This window comes from Chlorocebus sabaeus, chromosome 21 (genome assembly GCF_047675955.1).
Source record: "Chlorocebus sabaeus isolate Y175 chromosome 21, mChlSab1.0.hap1, whole genome shotgun sequence".
Classification (NCBI taxonomy): domain Eukaryota; kingdom Metazoa; phylum Chordata; class Mammalia; order Primates; family Cercopithecidae; genus Chlorocebus; species Chlorocebus sabaeus.
The window spans coordinates 25,683,527-25,697,549 of record NC_132924.1 but is presented as its reverse complement, the minus strand read 5'-3'; the positions used below and the strand labels follow the sequence as shown (position 1 = coordinate 25,697,549).

Below are 14,023 nucleotides of genomic sequence, written 5' to 3'. Positions count from 1 at the left end.
TGGTTCCACACGAACTTTAAAGCAGTTTTTTCCAATTCTATGAAGAAAGCCATTGGTAGCTTAATGGGGATGACATTGAATCTATACATTACCTTGGGCAGTATGGCCATTTTCACAATATTGATTCTTCCTATCCATGAGCATGGTATGTTTTTCCATTTGTTTGTGTCCTCTTTTATTTCACTGAGCAGTGGTTTGTAGCTCTCCTTGAAGAGGTCCTTTACATCCCTTGTAAGTTGGATTCCTAGGTATTTTATTCTCTTTGAAGCTATTGTGAAAGGGAGTTCATTCATGATTTGGCTCTATGTTTGTCTGTTACTGGTGTATAAGAATGTTGGTGATTTTTGCACATTGATTTTGTATCCTGAGACTTTGCTGAAGTTGCTTATCAGCTTAAGGAGATTTTGGGCTGAGACAATGGGGTTTTCTAAATATACAATCGTCATCTGCAAACAGGGACAATTTGACTTCTTCTTTTCCTAACTGAATACCCTTTATTTCTTTCTCTTGCCTGATTGCCCTGGCCAGAACTTCCAACACTATGTTGAATAGGAGTGTTGAGAGAGGGCATCCCTGTCTTGTGCCAGTTTTCAAAGGGAATGCTTGACACCTTGATTTTAAGAAACATTTTGAACTTCTAACCTCCAAAAGTATAAGATAAGTTAACATTGTTTTAAGCCACTAAGCTTGTAGTAAATTGTTACAGCAGAAAAACTAACACATTAATTTAAAAATTATTTTATAATGCACCCACTATTTTTCTATTGACCAGCTGTCCTTTTCATCAAATCCTATTCCCTTTTCTGAACCACATTTCATAAGCTGTTAAATGAAAATGCAGCTATAACCAAAAATATTCTGTTTCTTCCTCCACCACCCACCTTTTTGTTATTTCCAATATTTGTTTAGCTAAGGGTTCCTATTTTACATAAACCTCACCCTCTTCCTCATATCCCTGGAGCTTTTACTGAGTATCTTCTACTATTCTCTGCTTGAATGCATATACGAATGGGCATTCTTTTGTGCCAGCGCTGTCAGCATTCCCAAACACAGACTGTCAGCTGTCTCCAAGGTATTCATCTATGGATGGAGCATGGATCTCCTGCTCCACAACAAGCTGTCCTGCTCTGCTGTGGGTAAATGGGCCCAGAAATGAAATTACTGGCACCTCAAACTTGATCCTGAAAATGATTCATAGTTTGAAATCCACTTCTCCTGTTCATACATAGCCATGCAGAAGCTACAATGACAATGACATGTCTGGCATGCCTGACAGCATATTGGCTCTGGAGCAATGCCCAGTTAAAGCACTGGGTAGGCATTTATTGTTCATGATGTCTATGTTCTTTGTTTTTTTGTTTTTGTTTTTTTTTTAGAGGGTTTCACTATGTTGCCCAGGCTGTCCTTGAACTCCTGGGCTCAAGTGATCCTTCTGCCTCAGTCTCCCAAGTAGCTGGGACTACAGGTGTGCATCATTGCACCTGGCTAATCTACATTCTGTGTCATCCACAGATGACCTAATTTCCCGTTTACCCATCAGAGGCTTAGAGACTTCCCTGCCCAGGGGAAGAATGGGCTTCAAATTAAGCAAATCAGTATGCAGAGCAGCCCTAATTAAATTATACTCCTGTGGCCAATCCCACACTACAGAATAAACTATATACTGCTCATCAAATCATCAGCTTGCACGTGAATGTACAAAGGACAAATAAACATATATGTCTCCCATATTCACTTCCAGGCCTGCCATGGTAATGGCTCATGAAACCTTAACCAGGTGGGGCTGTGAGAAATGTTTCATACCTTCCCATTGACAGTGTCTTCTTCCATTCTATTGATTGTCTGTGGCCACACTTCCCTGTCGTCCTCCAGTCTGTCCTAGATGGCTCACCCCCTCTACTAGGGCTCCAAATCCAATAGCAGAGGAGGCTTCTCTCTAGCTACAATTGCTGGAAGGTCATAACTTTCTGGCCCCGTGTCCAGGAGCCTTACCTCTCCTGGTTGTTACAGGCTACTGCATCAATCTGTGCAGATGTAGATGCTGTAAATTTGGCAGTCCAGAACCCTGAACCAGCCCCATGCTCTGTGATGCTTCCCCACCCCACCCATCCTGTCTGTCTCACCTGTGTTGTATCTCTAGGAAGAAATTTCTTGTCCTTAGGTTTATGTTGGCAAAAATTTCCACGCTGAGTACAACTTGGAAAAGGGCCTTTGGAGAAGAAATAATAGATTCTGTGCTATTTCTTGTATTTTGACACCAAGCCTGTCCTGGTTGCTTCCACATGAGGTGTTACAATCTAAGCATTTCTTTTCTTTTCTTTCATTTCCTGTTTTTCTTTCTTTTCTCTTTCCCTTTCTTTCTCTCTTTCTTTCCTTTCTTTTCTTTCTTTTCTTCCCTTCCCTTCCCTTTCCTTCCTTCCTTCCTTCCTTCCTTCCTTCCTTCCTTCCTTTCTTTTCTTTCTTTCTTCTTTCCTTTCTTTCTTTCTTTCCTTCTTTCTTTCTTTCCCTCTCTCTCTTCTCTCTCTTTCTTTCTTTCTTTGTTCTTTTTTCTTTTTGACAGGGTCTTGCTCTGTTGCCAGCAGGAGTGCAGTGGTGTCATCACAGCTCACTGCAGTCTCAAACTCTTGGGTTCAAGAGATCCTCCTGCCTCAGCCTCCTGAGTATCTGGGTCTGTAAGTGCAAGTCACTGCGCCCGGCTAAGTTTTTAAACTATTTGTAGAGATAGGGTCTCTGTATTGCCCAGGTTGGCAATCTAAGTATTTCATATACAGATTTAAATGGGCCACACAAGGAGACTTTTGGTTTTGGTTAAATGCACCATCCTGGTCTGCTTCTCTTTACTCTTGTAGAGGTGATCTACCTTAGGCTGTAGACTAACCTGAAAGCCCTTGTTATCAAGAGCAGGTTTTTAATACACGCAGTGTTGGGGGAGGAAAAAAACAGGGTTTTCCACAACAGAAGACACTTGAGGGATTTTCAAGCAGGTAAGATCTATTAGAGGAGCTGTTCTTCACAGTTTTCTTTATTCTAAAGGAGTCAGTATATGCTGGGGTGGAGGGGGAAGGGAGGAAGGATTAGAAAAATTCACCTACTGAAGTCTAAGCCCATACCACACCTGGATTGATGTCTCACCACTTCTTCCTCATCACCTCCAAGCCACCCCAGAGAAGCTGGGTGAGGGGTGTTGACACAAGGCTGGGCTGAGCCAGATCAGCCAGACCAGACAAGGCTCCTTCCCACAGAAGATGATAAGTTATTTCCGGGAGGCAGGAGAGTAGCTGGAGTTGTTGGTAATGTCCAGTTTGCACCCAGAAATTTCCATTTGCCTTTGATGGACTCTGGGGCCCCCTCTTCCATGCTGATAACATTGTGCTTCAATTCTGTGTTCCTTGGAAAGCTGACCGCCAAGACAAGTCTTCCAATTTGAGAGCGGGCAGTGCTCCTTGAAGAGGCTTGCTCTGAGGAAACTCACAGCCTGACAGTTCGTGGTGGTGACCTGAAGCACCCGGTCCGACCTGGTGGCTCAGAACACACAAAGCAGATGGGCCATGTTTTCAGTGACCTTTAATTTTACCATCTCCAAAAACCTAGCCTTGTAAACCAGAGGACCTAAGAGAAAAAAACACCCCCAGGACATGCTCTATCTTCCCCTGACCAGAGGAGAGACGGCCAGAGCATGGAGGCAGCCCAGTGTGGGGGCTACAGGGATGCTTGGTCACTGTGGCAAGATGGCAGTGATAGTGCAGGAGAAAGAGACCGCCCAGGGAGCCACTGCTCTGGAGGGGCAGTGAGGATGCCAGGTGGGGACCCCCCCGCCAGCCATTCCCTGCAGAGAACAGTGGGTGTGGGCCACAGGGATGCTCGGGCCCCACTCAGTCAGCCTCTGCTAGCACAACCACACCCCCTACACCAGCAACCCCAGTCCAGGTCACGCTGTGTCCTTGAGTGCAACTACCCAAGATCTTGTCACCAGTTTGCCCCCTCTTCACATCCTGACCCCATTCTGGTGGTAGCAAACATCCCTCCACAGAAACACTTTACCCCTGCCTCAAACCCCTCATCTTCACCCCCATGGCTACCCTACTTATCAGTAAAATCCTTTTCTAGCTGCTTTATTCACCAGTCTAGGCCCAAGTTTGCCTATTGGTATTGAAAGGCACTGTCCAAAGCCCTGCAGATCCATGCCGGGTGCTCCACCCACAGGCCAACATCCTGACGGAGTGTGCCAAGGTGGGCCCCAGAGAAACCTCCACTGATTCCAGACACAGCCCTGCTGTATCACCCATTGCTACATGCAGTATTCTCACAGCTCTTCCACCCCAAACGCTCATTCTTAAAGAAATTGCTGTTTCTCCACTGCTACTTCCAATCCCTCCCCAGTGCCCCAGACATTTGGGGAAGTGTGGCTCTCAGAAAGAACTGAGAGGCCCACCACCCCTCCAGGCCAAGCAGGAGGAGCCAGGTCCCAAAGGAAGGGGCTCTCTGACCCTCACTGACTGTGGCTGTGCCAACTGGCAGCCCTCAAGCTGGGAGACCAAGAAGTGAGGACTTTCAAGAGACACCTAACGACCGTGTGGCCTTCAGACTCCAACTCCTGCCCATGCCTAACTCATGCCTTTCTACTGTTCCCAGATCCATGAGACAGCTAAAGACAGGAATAACAGGTAGGGAGTGGCTGGGGCTCAGTCAGTTTTAGCCTTGAGCCTCTTGGGAGTCTCCCATATCCCAAGCTCACCAGATTACATCAAGGCCTGCCCCAGGCAGATGGATAGAGCCCCAACCCCGCGCTCTTGGGGGCAGCCTCAGTGCTGGCTGCACACTGCAATCACCTGGAGGAGGTTCATGAACACACAGTGCCTGGGCTTCACCCCAGACCAAGCAAACCTGAAGCCTTGGGGGTGGAGGCAGACACAGGCATTCTCATAAAACTGCCCAGGTGACTTTAAAGAGAGCCAGTGCTGAGAGGCACCAGTGCAGGAGTGAGGTCTGGGGAGGTCAGAGATGTCCAAGAGCAGCGAAGTGCAGGGGCTCCCCAGCCTGAAAAGGCAGTCGGGTGAAGCTCCCCCCAGTTCAGCTCCCCTGGACTGCACCCTCATCCTCTGCTTTTCCTCCAACTCCGGGTGGGCAGCCCTGGTTCTCATGACTTTGTCTCCTGCTCCGCTGACCCCTTTACATTGGTGACCTTGTTTCCCTTCTGATTCTGGCTTCAGATATGACTTATCAGCACAGTTGCACATGCAGGCTCCTGCCTGCCCAGCTCCCACTCCAACCCAGCCTCCCAGGATCCTTCATGGCAGCCTAGGGTTACTGCCAGGGGCAGCCTCCTGCTTAGGGAGAACTCAGGAGAATCTGGATCATTTCCCTCAGAACCTCAAGGACATCTTGATGAACCTGCAAGGCCTAAAAGGAGGAGAGCATGAGAGGTTTGTTGAATGAGAAAACAAACATAAATGCAAAAACCTAATTTAAATTATTGATTTCAACTTGATCCTCTACCCAAGCCCTTACCAAATGCCCTATCAAGTGGCTAATATGATTGCTCTGGACTTCTTTTGAAGATATGTAACCGAAGGGGAAAGAAGACATGGGGTGGGGGCTAGTGTACACAGCAGCTGTGGATTATTGGGAGAACTGGAGTCTTTTCTGAATTAAATCCCAACATTTGAAGGTGCAGGTGAAGTTAGCTGTAGGTTCTATCAAGGTCCTAGCTCTTGTTCTGGGTGATGATCTTGCAGTCCGTATTACATTAAAGAATAAAACAAAAAGCATAATCAGGTAACAATAGGCCAGACGGGGACCAATGATGACAGTGTGTTCTGAAGAAAGAATGGTGATGAATCCATATGCCAGTTTTGTGGACCTGAGGTGCAGAAAATGGAACACGGGAACACACTGCAGTAGGCCAGGTCCCAAGTGGCCATAACAAAGTCTTTGCAGAGGGGTAGCGAGAGGGACTTTGATATGGTTTGGATCTATGTCCCCGCCCAGATCTCATGTGTAATTGTAATCCCAATGTTGGAGGTGGGCCCTGGTGGGAGGGGATTGGATCATGGGGGTGGATCCTTCATGAATGGTTTAGTACAGGAGTCCCCAACCCCCGGGCCATAGATGGGTACTTACTGTGTTAGGAACCCGGCCACACAGCAGGAGGTGAGTAGCAAACGAGAGAGCATTACTGCCTGAGTTCCACCTCCTGTTAGATCAGTGGTGGTGGCAGATTCTCATAGGAGCTTGAAGCCCATTGTGAACTGTGCATGTGAGGGATCTAAGTTGAGAATCTAATGCCTGATGATCTGAGGTGGAACTGTTTCATCCTGAAATCATTTCCCGCCCACTCACCAGTCCGTGGAAAAATTGTCTTCCACAAAACTGGTCCCTGGTGCCAAAAAGATTGGGGACCACTGGTTTAGTACCATCCATTTGGTGCCGTTCTTGTGATAGAATTCTCACAAGATCTGGTTGTTTAAAAATATGCAGCACTTCCCCTCTCTCTCTCTTCCTTCTGCTCTAGCCATGTGAAACATCTGGCTCCTTCGCCTTCTGCCATGGTTGTAAGTTTCCTGAGGCCTTTCCAGAAGCAGAAGCTGCCATGCTTCCTGTACAGCCTGCAGAATCATAAGCCAAGTAAACTTTTCTTTATAAGTTACCCTGTCTTAAGTATTTCTTTTTCTTTTTCTTTTTCTTTTTTTTTTTTTTTGAGACGGAGTCTCACTTTGTCACCCAGGCTCTAGTGCAGTGGTGCCATCTCAGCTCACTGCAAGCTCTGCCTTCCTGGGCTCACACCGTTCTCCTGCATCAGCCTCCCGAGTAGCTGGGACTACAGGCACCTACCACCACGCCAGGCTAATTTTTTGTATGTTTAGTAGAGATGGGGTTTCACCATGTTACCCAGGATGGTCTCAATCTCCTGACCTTGTGATCCACCCATCTCAGCCTCCCAAAGTGCTGGGATTACAGGCGAAGTATTTCTTTATAGTAATGTGAGAACAGACGAATATGGAGTTCCTCCCATTTGGTGCCACCGTGTCAGCTGGAGGGAGTTTGAACGATGTGGCCTCTGTCAAGCTGGCTGTGTCTAGGGAAAGCTTCCAAGCTGCATGCCTTAAGAGGAGGGATGCATCTGTGCCTGAGAGAAGCTGGACGCAGGCTCCAAGGCCTGAGTGACTGTGTCCTGCAGAAGTTCGCCCCAGTTGGCAGGCCCATTTAGGGGGGACATGGAGAAGAAGGTGCCAGCAGGAAGGGTTCAGATGTCCTGGTGCTCTCTCTGCAACGGCTTCCATGCCTGGAGCACTCAGAACAGTCTAGGCTGAGCATTTACAGACATCATCTCATTTTCTCCTCCCAACCCACACAGAAACCAGCTTTTATGGGTCCAGAATGGTATACAATTTGGGGAGCCTTTTTGGAAAGGGGACACATATGATCTAATACAAATAGACTGAAATAAGAGGAAAAAAAATTTCTTTAGAAAGGAAAAGGAACACCAATTTACCAACATGAAATTAGGTACAAAAGCAGGTCTTTAGAAGTGAGGGCTACCTAAGGTTCAGCTTCACTCACTTGACAGTACATTTGGCTCTGGGGACAGGTACCATCACCCCCATTTTAAAGGTCAAGAAATTGAGGCACAGATTGGTGAAGCGATTCACCCAATGTCAGACAGTGGGCATCGAATTAGCTAGGATTGTATCCCAGATCCATTTAGTGTCACCCAAGTTAGTAGTAATGTCCAATGACCTCTGATGGCAGTGGTGATGGGTGCCCCTGTTCTAGAAAAAACGTGGATCTAATTTGCATCATAAAGTGATTGATGCCATCAGCTGTGTTTACGCCATCAGTTAGTCTGTGTTGATCCAGGGCATATTTTGTGCAAGTGGGGACCCTGGGAAGTTAGCAGTAATGGAGACAAGCATGGAATACTCTCCAGGTATTAACACCACTGCCACTGTCACCCCTGTCCATAGAACACTGCATAGGCAGAAGGCAACAGAGCAAAACAAGCATATTGCATTTCTCCAGATGCTCCGGAAGTCCTTGGAACAGGAACCATGTGTGTTTAGGAGAACACCTCTATAAGCCTTTGGAAGCATAAGACAGCCTGTGGGCTTGAGCTGAAAGAAGACAACAAAGAAATGCTAGACCACCTTACGTTAGAAAAAAGTGCCCCAGTGAGGGTCAGAAAGGCAGAGCAAGGGAAGAGAGAAGGAAGGGGAGAAAGGGATAACAGTGGGCAGGGGAAATGTGGCAAGAAGTACAGCCCAAGTGGACATGTCCAAGACTTCAAAAAACCAGACTGTACTCAATTTGTACCCCTGTGCTTTGATAGCATAAATCTCCTCCATAGCCCCAGAGTTTCATCACAGCTGGAACACACACAGCGGTCTTGAATGCAAGGGCTGTGTGAGGGAAGGATTGTGCGTGTGAGGGCCTATGTGTGTAGTGAAGTGTTCGTAGACAAATGTTCAAAAGAGGATGCTCAGATCATTACGGATGCCCTGTGTTGTTAAGAGTTTATCATCTGTGAATGGAAGGGTTTATAATAGGATAAAGACAGAAACGTGGCTGGGCGCGGTGGCTCACGTCTGTAATCCCAGCACTTTGGGAGGCCGAGACGGGTGGATCACAAGGTCAGGAGATCGAGACCATCCTGGCTAACATGGTGAAACCCCATCTCTACTAAAAAATACCAAAAACTAGCCGGGCGAGTTGGCGGGCGCCTGTAGTCCCAGCTACTCGGGAGGCTGAGGCAGGAGAATGGCGTGAACCCGGGAGGTAGAGCTTGCAGTGAGCTGAGATTCGGCCACTGCACTCCAGCCCGGGTGACAGAGCGAGACTCCGTCTCAAAAAAAATAAATAAATAAAAAAAAATAAAATAAGACAGAAACGTGAGTTTAATACACTTTTTAAAAGATGTTTCCTAGAACGTTGTATACACAATGTGCTGAACCATATTATTTAGTGAACATAGGTCATGTATGTACTTGTGTGTGTGAGAGTATGTATGTGTGTGGGAGTGTGAGTGTGTGTTGCATGTATGTGTGTGAGATTGTGCATGTATGAGTCTGTGTGAGTGGCGTGTGTGTATGTTTATTTGTGTGTGTGTGTGAGCATGTGTGTTTGTACGTGTGTAAGAGTGTGAGTGTTGAGTCTGTGTGTGTCTGAAGCTGAGGTCAACATCTGGCTAGATCAAAAACTTAACTGAGGAAAGCATAGTGGAGTGGAAGCAAGAAATATTATGCCTGGGACTTCACCAAAATCTAAAACTGGGCACTGGTAGGGTGAGGATTTGAGATCCTCTCCTCTAGATCTTGGAGGGCAGATGGTCCCCTCTGACATCCGAGTTGGAAAGGGGAAAGTAGCACTACTGGGCATACCCTGGGCCCCCAGTCCCCATGGCTGTGCTACACACATTTTCTCATCTGCTTTCCCCACAATCATATGAGATGGGTATTTTTTGCCCACTTGGTATTTAAAGAAATCAAGGCTCAAAGAAGTTAAACAACTGGCCAGTAGCGAACACCCGTTAACAGGATTCCTCTGATGTCACAGCCCCTGCTGATTCCCTGCTCCCCCTACTCGCCACCCAGTCCCACCTTGCTGTGATATTCCTCCCACTTTAGTCCATTTCCAGAACGTTTGGCATAGGCAAGTCCAAGACAATTGGCTGACAGTCCCTGTGTCTCCGCAACGCAGTTGCCCAGCTGTGTTTCCTCCCACAATCTCCTCTTCCTTTCCTCTTACTCCTTTCCCTGTCAGGGCTCTCATTGAAGCCAGTGGAAAATTACTGACCTAGTCATTGGCTCCTGCATCTTAAATGGAGACATTACTGCTCCCTGCTGCCCAGATTGTCCCTGAACTCTTGACCAAATGTGTGGTAGCTGCTTTTAACTGTGACCTCACACATCAAGTGAAAATGCTAGAGATGAATACATATTACTTTTTTTTCCCCGCATCTTCACAGAAATTGAGAGAAAAACATTTTAATGGAATTGATTAAATACATGAGATGAGGTTTTGAACACTTGACCATAGGTAAAGTGGTGGGTTGTGCAAACTCATTTTAATGTGTTGGCCATCTGACTGCCACCAAGGCATAGCTACTTGTTTTTTCTTGGTAAAGTGCAAAGTAGCTGTCAAGCCAGATCTCTAGGTGATAATAAGCATCCAATTATCACTAAAAATGGAGTCTGGTCTAGGAGACCTGCCAGTTCTTGGAGATTCAAGTAGAACTGTACGTGCTGGTTCAGCTACATTGAAGAAGGGAAACAAATAAAAATGGTGATTTATGAGTGCCTCCTTTGTGCCAGTCACTGTGCTAAGCATGCTACATTCATAATCTTATCCTGTCAGCACAACAGGGTGGACACCATTGCTATCCCCTTTTTGCAGAAGAGGGAATTAATGCCCAAGGTCACAAGCTTATATGTGTCTGGGCTCATCCAGTTCTTCTCCTCCTCAACATAGGTTAGAATGGCACTTTCCTGACCCTTTGATGTTAGTAACGTGTCACTTCCAGGTAAAAGTAGTTTCCTCATCTGCAAATGAAGAATAGTATCTATCCTGTAACCTGTTTGGAAGATGTATTAGCCTGTTCTCATGTTGCTATAAGGAACTACATGAGAACTAGGTGATTTACGAAGAAAAGAGGTTTAATTGACTCACAGTCCTACAGGCTATATGGGAAGTATGGCTGGGAAGGCCTCAGGAAACTTACAATCATGGTGGAAAGTGAAGGGGAAGTAGGCGCATCTTCATAAGGTGGCAGGAAGGAGACAGAGAGCAAAGTGGGAAGTGCTACACATTTATAAACAATCAGATCTCATGAGAACTCACTCACTATCATGAGAATAGCAAGGGGGAAGTTTGTCCCCATGACCCAGTTAATTCCCACCAGGTCCTTCCTCCAACATTGAGGATTAGTTTGACATTAGGTTTGGGTGGGGACACAAATCCAAACCATATCAGAAGACTTAATGTAATAACGTATATACAATAATGTATGTAAAAACATATAAGATAGTACATGGCTTAATAAATGTTAATTATTATTTTAATGATAATGATTACATTATGTTGCTACTTGAGAATCTTCAGGAGCTTCCTTTACTTATTAAGTCATGACCAAACTTCTCAGTCAGACATTCCAGACTCCAATTCCTCACTGACACTTCTGTCACGGTTCAGGTAAGCTCTGAGATGAGGCTACCTTACTTAGCATGTGGACTGTGTTGGGTGGGAGGAATAGAAAGATGAAGGCAAGAACCAGGACCTGAGAAGACAGGAGCTGCTTCAAGTAGCTTGGCCTCAGGAGTGACCCATGATAGCAGCGCCTGCCTCAGCTAACCCTTAAGGTGGCCCAGGAGTCTCTACCCAGCAGAAAGAACACAGCTATTGTAGGCAATCCTGGCAATTAGCATTGGTCATTGTGCCTGTTGAAGGCAAAGCTTATTAACCATTTATAGTGTTGGATTAAGACATATATATTGGAGTTTTTGTTCTGGGCATGGTGGAGTAAGCATACCCTACCCTGTTTCTCCCACCAAATGCAACAGTGAACCCTGGATAGACTACATTGAACAGCTATCTGAGGACAATGACAAGTAAACAGGAGCAGGTGGATTGGGGAAAGAGATCAGAATATGAAGTACCACGAAAACCACCATGAGTCTCTTATCTTTTACCCCCCTGGTATCATCTGGCCTGGACTCATCAGTCTGACCTGGATGTGCATACCAAAAGCAAGCAGGGCTCTAAAAAGAATCCTCACTTTCTGACCCAAAGTGGTTGCGGGACACCTACGAGTCATAAGAAGTGGAGAAAGTCCCCAGTTTTTAAATCTTTTCTCCACTCTCTCCCACCCAACCCCCAGGTAATCCCATAGTGGCAGCAGTAACAACAATGGGAACAGCAGCGTACAGAGCACCGAAATACTTAAAGCTCTGAGAGAAGTGAGTCTTCCCTCCACTAGAGAAGTTGTGGTCCCAAGACAGTAGGACAAAATACCATTGCCTTTTCTCTCTCTCTGTTCATACACTGCCTGGTGGGACAGACTCAGGTATAGCCATGAGATGTATGCAGCAAGGTAGAAAAACTAAAGACCTAGCTTTCTAACCAGAGGACAAAAAAAAAATGGGGCTCCAGGGGGCCAAAAGTACCAGAATAATCTCAGAAAGGAGAGAGCTCAAGAGAGCAGTTCCATATGAACTCTGAGGCTTACTTCTAAGCTACACATGGTGTGAGAACTGAACTGTGCAGGAGACTATGATCCAAACCACCAAATGGCCACTGGGCAACATACACACAACAGATTCCCATAGCACTGCAAAGGCTTTGAAAACTGAACTGATATTAGAACCACAGTCCACAGGTCAGAACTTGAGTCTCGAGCCTAATTAGATTGATTGCCTGCTAAAACAAAACAAAACAAAACAAAATTCAAAATTTGCTTTAGGATTTAAACAAGACATGGATCCTCATAATGTAATATTCAAAATGTTCAGGACACAATCCAAAACTACTTCATATATGAAAGACAAGAAAAACTTCAACTTATTGGGAAAAGAACAATCAACAGATGCCAACTGCAAGATGACACAATGTTCAAATTATTAAAGATGCAAAGGCAGCTGTTATAACCATATTCCAAGAAGTAAGGGAAAATTCTCTTGAAACAAAAAACGTCTCAACAAAGAAATACAAGATACAAAGAAGGACAAAAGAGAAACTTTTTGGAACTGAAAATTACAATGACTGAAATAAAATATTGCCTGCATAGGATTAATAGCAAAATGGAGAAAGTCAGTAAATTGAAGATTGAATAGAAATTATCCAATCTGAACAAAAGGAAAAAATTAAAAATTAATGAACAGAGTATTGGAGGCATGTGAGACAATACGAAAAAGTTTAATATTCATATTGTTAGAGTTCCAGAGGGAGAAGGAGAAGAGTAGGATGCAAAGAAACAAACAAAACCCAAAGGAAACCGTGCCCAGATGCATCATAATTAAACTGCTAAAAACTAAGGCAAAACATCTTGAAAACAGCCAGAGAAAAATGATACTTTATATAAAGGGAAACATTGACTTGAATAACTGTGGATTCCTCAGGAAATAAAAAAGTGGGCCAGAGGAAATGGAATAACATTTTTAAAGTGCCAAAAAAGAAAAAAACTGTCAATCTGGAATTCAATATCCAGTGAAAACATCCTTCAGGAATGAAGATGAAATAAAGGCATTCTCAATGAATGAAATCTGAAAGAATTCATCACCAACAGACATCCTCCAAAATCGATACTAAAGAAATGTTTTTCCTCCTAAGATGTGAAACAAAGCAAAGATGTTCTGGCAAAGGAAAATGATAGTAATGGGGAAACAATCAGTGGTTGCCAGGGGTTAGGGGTGGGAGATGTGTGACTTCAAAGGGAAGAATGAGAGAGTTTGTGTGTGATGAACTCTCTGTATCCTATTGTGTGGTGGTAGTTACATGAGTCTAAACATCTGTGAAACCTTATCAAACTGTTATGCCCCAAAATAAAATTTAAAAATAAAGCTAAAATGATTGTGTATTTTTTAGTGGCTGAAAACTACACAAGTTTTTACGTTATAGTTAAAAGTTAGAATGTGGGTTAGAAGTTCAACACAGGTCTCCCCGGGCTACAAGCAAGGTGTTGGCAGGGTTGCATTCCTGTATGGAAGCTCCAGGGGAGAATCCCTTTCCTTGTCTTTTCCAGCTCCTAGAGGCCATTGCATTCCTTGGCTCATAACATCTTCCTTCATTTTCAAAGCCAGCAATATCAGGCCAAGTCCTTCCTACATTGCCTCACTTTAACCTCCTCTTTTGTCTCCCTCTTCCGATTCTCCTTTTTAATTGAGGTGAAATTTACACAAAATTACCTTTTTCTGTCCATTTTAAAGTGAACAATTCAATGGCATTTAGTACATTCACAATGTTGTACAACCACCACCTCTATCTCGTTTCAAAACATTTTCATCAACCTGAAAGAAAACTTCATACTCATTAAACA

General features: G+C 44.9%; 1 long non-coding RNA gene across 1 annotated transcript; it reads left to right on the top strand.

Moving 5' to 3' along the window:
- The first annotated feature begins 7,861 nt into the window (after window positions 1-7,861).
- LOC140709558 (uncharacterized) lies at window positions 7,862-13,547 on the top strand. The gene is made up of 2 exons (XR_012090055.1): window positions 7,862-7,927; window positions 11,870-13,547. It is a non-coding gene; the product is annotated as an uncharacterized lncRNA (long non-coding RNA).
- The last annotated feature ends 476 nt before the right edge of the window (window positions 13,548-14,023 follow it).